Here is a 6,042-nt window from a genome sequence, read left to right as displayed (position 1 = left end):
AAAATTTGTTTCTCACCCGCGGAAGTATAATTTATATTTAGGGTCTTAATTTCCCAGTAAGCTTTGTGTTCTAATTCCACAGGGAGATGACATGATTTACCGTAGACTAATTTAAAGGGTGTGGTCCCTATTGGGGTTTTGTAAGTTGTCTTGTAGGCCCACAGAGCTTCGTTTAGTTTAGATGACCAGTCTTTTCTGGATATTCCGACAGTCTTTTCTAGAATCTGCTTGATTTCTCTATTTGAGACCTCGACTGGCCCACTGGTTTGTGGGTGATAAGGTGTTGCCACACGGTGTCGGACTCCATACTTCAGAAGAAGTTTTCCAAAGATATTCTATATGAAATGAGAGCCACCGTCATTAACGACTAGTTTTGGCACACCGAATCTAGGAAATATGATGTTCTTGAACAACTTAATCACTACTCGTGTGTCATTTGTCGGAGAAGCTACAACCTCGATCCATTTTGAAACATAATCGACAGTAACGAGTATGTACTTATTACCAAAAGAAGATGGGAATGGTCCCATGAAGTCAATCCCCCACACATCAAAGACTTCCACTTCTAAGATGCCTGTTTGTGGCATTTCATCGCGTCTTGAAACGTTACCAATGCGTTGGCACCGGTCGGAATTTGTAACCGCATTATGGACATCTTTCTATATAGTAGACCAAAAGAGGCCCGATTGTAAGATCTTATCGTAAGTTTTTGATGTGCTTGCGTGCCCACCATAGGGGGCGGAATGGCAATGAGAGATTATGTCGTCTGTTTCATCCTCAGGAACACATCGATGAAAAATATCGTCGGTACCTCTTTTGAAAAGCAGAGGTTCATCCCAGTAGTATTGTTTTAGATCATGAAATAATTTCTTCTTTTGTTGGTAAGATAGGTCCGGTGGAAGTACTCCAACAGCTAGGTAGTTGACAAAATCAGCATACCATGGCAGAATTGCATTCACATGAATTTCTTCCACGGATTCTTCTATTTCGATATCATTTATTGTTAGTTCAGACATGTCACTTTCCATTTGGGCTATAAGTCATTCGTAAGGGAAATCATCATTGATTGGAATTTGTTCAGGTTTATTCCCTTCGATTCGTGATAAGTGGTCTGCTACTACGTTTTCAGTACCCTTCTTATCTTTTATCTCTAAGTCAAATTCTTGTAAGAGTAGGATCTATCTTAAGAGTCTTGGTTTGGCATCCTTCTTACTTAGCAGATATCTAATAGCGGCATGGTCAGTATAGATAATGATTTTCGCCCCTACTAAGTAGGAACCGAATTTGTCTAAGGCGAACACAACGGCTAAAAGTTCCATTTCAGTGATGGCGTAGTTCATTTGGGCTGGATCTAGTGTTCTACTTGCGTAGTAGATAGCATGAAGTTTCTTATCCTTTCTTTGTCCTAGTACTGCGCCTACGGCGTAATCACTCGCATCACACATGATTTCGAAAGGTAATCTCCAATCAGGTGGTTGCATGATAGGTGTGGTGATTAAAGATGTTTTTAATTGCTTAAACGCTGTTAAACATTACTCATCAAAGATAAAATCAGCGTCTTTCATTAATAAACCTGTAAGTGGCTTGGTAATTTTTGAGAAATTTTTGATGAAACATCGGTAGAAACCGACGTGTCCTAAAAAGCTTCGTATTTCTCGTACGATTTTCGGAGGTTGAAGATTCTCTATGATTTCGATCTTAGCTTTGCCTACTTCAATTCCTTTATCAGATACTACGTGACCTAACACGATTCCTTGTTGGACCATTAAATGGAATTTCTCCCAGTTCAAAACGAGATCCACCTTTACGCATCTTTCAAGTACCATTTCAAGGTTTGATAGACATCCTTCGAAGCTCTGCCCACAAACAGAAAAGTCGTCCATAAAGACTTCCATAATGTCGTCTATAAAATCAGCGAAGATTGACATCATGCATCTTTGGAATGTTGCAAGAGCGTTGCATAATCCAAATGGCATTCGTCGGTAAGCGAATGTACCATAAGGTCACGTGAAGGTTGTCTTCTCTTGGTCGTCAAGATGGATTGGAATTTTAAAGAATCCTGAATAACCGTCTAGATAGCAGAAGTGGGAATGCTTAGCCAATCGTTCAAGCATTTGGTCAATGAAAGGCAGAGGAAAATGATCCTTCCGAGTGGATTTGTTTAGTTTTCTATAATCGATGCACATTCTACTTCCGGTCATAACTCTTTGTGCTATAGATTCACCATTCTCATTCTTAACAACTGTAACGCCCCCTTTCTTGGGTACTACATGAACAGGGCTAACCCATTGACTATCGGAGATCGGGTATATGATTCCAGCATCTAGTAACTTCTTTACTTCATCCTTGACTACAGTACTTAAGATTGGGTTGATCCTTCTCTGGTGTTCTATAGAGGTTTTACAATCTTCCTCCAGCATAATGTGATGCATACAGATAGAAGGACTTATTCCTTTTAGGTCGACGATGTTGTATCCTAACACAGTTGGATATTTTCTTAAGACATCTAGTAACTTTTCAGTTTCCATCTGTCCCAAGTCACCGTTGACTATTACTGGTCTTTTGAGTTCAGTGTCTAGGAATTCGTATCTTAGGTTCTTTGGTAGTGTTTTTAATTCCAAGTCTGGTTTCTTCGGGCATGGCATGTGGTTGGGTGTAAGTGCTAAGCATTCGCTTAGACTGTCATTTTGGTATGGTTCACGCCAATTATCATCTTCAAAGATTGGAGGGATTTGGATTTTCATTATATCGGAATATAGGGTTTCTTGCAGCTCCATCTCTCTTACACACTTGTCTATGACATCAAGTAGATAACATGTATCGTCTATAGCTGGCGCTTGTAAGAATTGTGTCAAGATGAATTCAACCTTTTCTTCTCCAACTTCGAATGTTAGCTTACCTTTTTTCACGTCTATTATGGCTCCGGCGGTGGCTAGGAATGGCCTTCCTAATATAATAGGTGTACTGGCCTCTTCTTTGATGTCCATGATTATGAAGTTTGTAGGAATGTAGAATTGTCCTACACGTACTGGGACATTCTCTAGTATACCGACAGGATATTTGATTGAGCAGTCAGCTAATTGAACAGACATCTTGGTTGGTCTTAGTTCTCCCATGTTGAGCCTTTTACAGATGGTTAAGGGCATTACACTAATGCTGGCTCCTAGGTCGCATAGAGCATTGTCTATGAAGAATTTTCCAATGACACAGGGTATGGGGAAACTACCCGGGTCTTTTAGTTTTGGAGGCATGTTATTTTGGATTATTGCGCTACACTCAACAGTAAGTGTTACTGTTTCATTATCCTCGATCTTTTTCTTATTGGATAGGATCTCCTTAAGAAATTTGGCATATGAGGGCATTTGTGTGATGACTTCTATAAAGGGAATTGTAATGTTTAGTTGCTTCAGAAGTTCAAGAAATTTCCTAAATTGCCCTGCAGTTTTAGAATTTGCGAGTCTTTGAGGATACGGAATGGGTGGTTTATAAGGTGGTGGAGGCACATAAGGTTTTTCTTTCTCTTCGGCCTCACGGGTATTATCTTCCTTCTCCTTTGGTTTACTTACCTCCTTAGTTGTGGTTTTGTCTGGTTTTTGGTACATGGCAGGATTTTGGAGTCTTGGATCTACGGGTCCGTCTATTTCCTTTCCACTCCTCAGTATAACGGCATTTGCATGTCCTTTTGAATTAGGTTGCGGTTGTCCAGGAAATGTGCCAGCGGGAGCGGCAGTAAATGCTTGTTGTTGAGCCACCTATGAAATCTGTGTTTCAAGCATTTTGTTGTGGATGGCTAAGGCGTCTACTTTGCTCGCTAGTTGTTTAAGTTGCTCGTTAGTATGTATGTTTTGGTTCAAGAAGTCTTTGTTTGTATGAGCTTGGGTAGCTATGAAGCTTTCCATCATTAGTTCAAGGTTGTACTTCCTAGGCATGTTAGGAGCATTATTAGTTGGCTTTTGATATCCAGGCGGAACAGCGGGTGCTTGGCCAGGTGCATACAGGGCGTTGTTATTCTTATACGAAAAGTTAGGATGATTTTTCCAACGTGGGTTGTAGGTATTCGAATAAGGATTTCCTTGTGCGTACTTCACTTGATCGGTTGAGAATCCTGCTAATATCTGACATTCTGGTGCAGTGTGTCCAAGGGTTCCACATAACTCACAGTTTGGAGTCACGGTAGCCACGGTGGTTGTGGGTGGTATGGTCAAGTTGTCTAACTTTCGAACAAGGACATCTACTTTTGCATGGACGTGGTCAAGGATACTGATTTCGTACATTCCACTTTTTGTTCGGGACTTTTCTATTGGATATATTTCACCTCCCCATTGGTAATGGTTTTGGGCCATGTTTTCAATGAGTTGATAGACTTCGTTGTATGGCTTGTCCATAAGTGCACCTCATGCGGCAGCGTCTACTGTCAGTCTTGTGTTATACAAAAGCCCATTGTAAAATGTGTGAATAATCACCCAGTCTTCGAGACCATGATATGGACATATCCTCATCATGTCTTTGTATCTCTCCCACACGTTGTAGAGAGATTCTACATCTTTTTGTTGAAATCCGTTGATTTGAGCTCTCAGTATAGCAGTTTTGCTTGGCGGAAAATATCGGGATAAGAAAACGTTCTTCAGTTCTTCCCATGTTGTAACTGAGTTGGATGGCAAGGATTGCAACCAAGCCCAAGCTCTGTCTCTTAGTGAGAAAGAAAAGAGGTGTAGTCTTATCGCATCTTGAGATACACCATTCGCCTTCATAGTGTCTACGTACTGCACAAACTTGGTCAAATGTTCATTAGGGTCGTCCGTAGGATTTCCAGCAAATTTATGTTGTTGGCCGAATGATAATAATGAGGGTTTCAGCTCGAAATCATTTCGATTGATAGCAGGAGCAGCAATGCTGCTGTGAGGTTCTTGTTGTGACGGGGTAGCGTAGAACTTAAGAGGACGATTCTGTGGATCTACTACAGTCATGCTTGGTTTTTCAACTGGTTCAACAGTAGGAAAGAAGATATCAGGAATATTGTACCTTTGTTGGTACTTTAGAATTCGGCGTCTTAAATATAAGAAACACTCTAATTCAGCGATTGGTGGTGCTAAGTTATCGCCTTGTGAGCGAGTACTTGGCATACAATCGGGGGAAATAAGGGAAAGGATATTAGTTTTTACCTTAGTCTATACCGTGCAACGAAAGAATCACACTATTTGACTAAATCAGGTCCCCAGCAACGGAGCAAAAAACTTGATACGTCTCGTGACTGTATATAGAATATAGTTTATCGGGTACTTGACTGCAAGTGCACAGTCCAGTCGTTTTAGTTTTAAAAGATATCGAACCCACAAGGACCGATGGTCAAACTAATGCTACCGATGTTACTATGTTTAGCTAAGGGAATGATTTTTAGAAGTTTGGTTGAAGAAAATTAAATCTAAGGGAAGTTAAGTTTTAAGAAAATATTAATAGAAGGATATCAGTATACAACGCATTAATTGTCAGGGATTCGATAAGTCACCGGTGTATAATTTAAGTACCGAATATCTTTCAGTACAAAATACTTATTTAAAAGGCTTTATCTCACACTCTTGTGATTGTTGATTTGGACTATACCTTTAAGTCAGAATATACGCTCTCGCTGTCCCATTTGAAGTTAAAAATACTTTTTGAAAATAAATAAGTTCTAATTGCTTTTAAAGTGCTCTCGCTGTGTTTAAAATCAATGCCTAGTTTTTACTATCCAGTTCGACCCCCACGCTCTCGCGATTGTCGGTTCTCACCTTAGTTAATTTCCCACTCTCGTGGCAAAATCGTATTAAATAGCTTCTCACTCTTGCGACAAAGTTAATTAAATTTAAATTAAAAACCACAGCCAAAAAGATTGTTTGAGAAAAGAAGTTTTACACCGATTATTATTAAATTCTGTCTAATTAAATTGTTACATACCGATACCGGTAGTTTAGACGGACATGTTAAACAGTGCAAACACAGACGAACATAAACAGATCAACAATAAAACAGACATGATTACAATAATAATAAAGCAATAATAAT

General features: G+C 39.7%; 1 non-coding gene across 1 annotated transcript; it reads left to right on the top strand.

The window, feature by feature from the left end:
* Positions 1 to 4,473: 4,473 nt before the first annotated feature.
* Positions 4,474 to 4,580, top strand: LOC127077093 (small nucleolar RNA R71). The gene has a single exon (XR_007787077.1). It is a non-coding gene; the product is annotated as a small nucleolar RNA R71 (small nucleolar RNA).
* The last annotated feature ends 1,462 nt before the right edge of the window (positions 4,581 to 6,042 follow it).

Source organism: Lathyrus oleraceus, chromosome 4, assembly GCF_024323335.1.
Source record: "Lathyrus oleraceus cultivar Zhongwan6 chromosome 4, CAAS_Psat_ZW6_1.0, whole genome shotgun sequence".
Taxonomy (NCBI): Eukaryota; Viridiplantae; Streptophyta; class Magnoliopsida; order Fabales; family Fabaceae; genus Lathyrus; species Lathyrus oleraceus.
The sequence above is the reverse complement of the archived record's forward strand: the minus strand, read 5'-3'. Positions and strand labels throughout refer to the sequence as shown.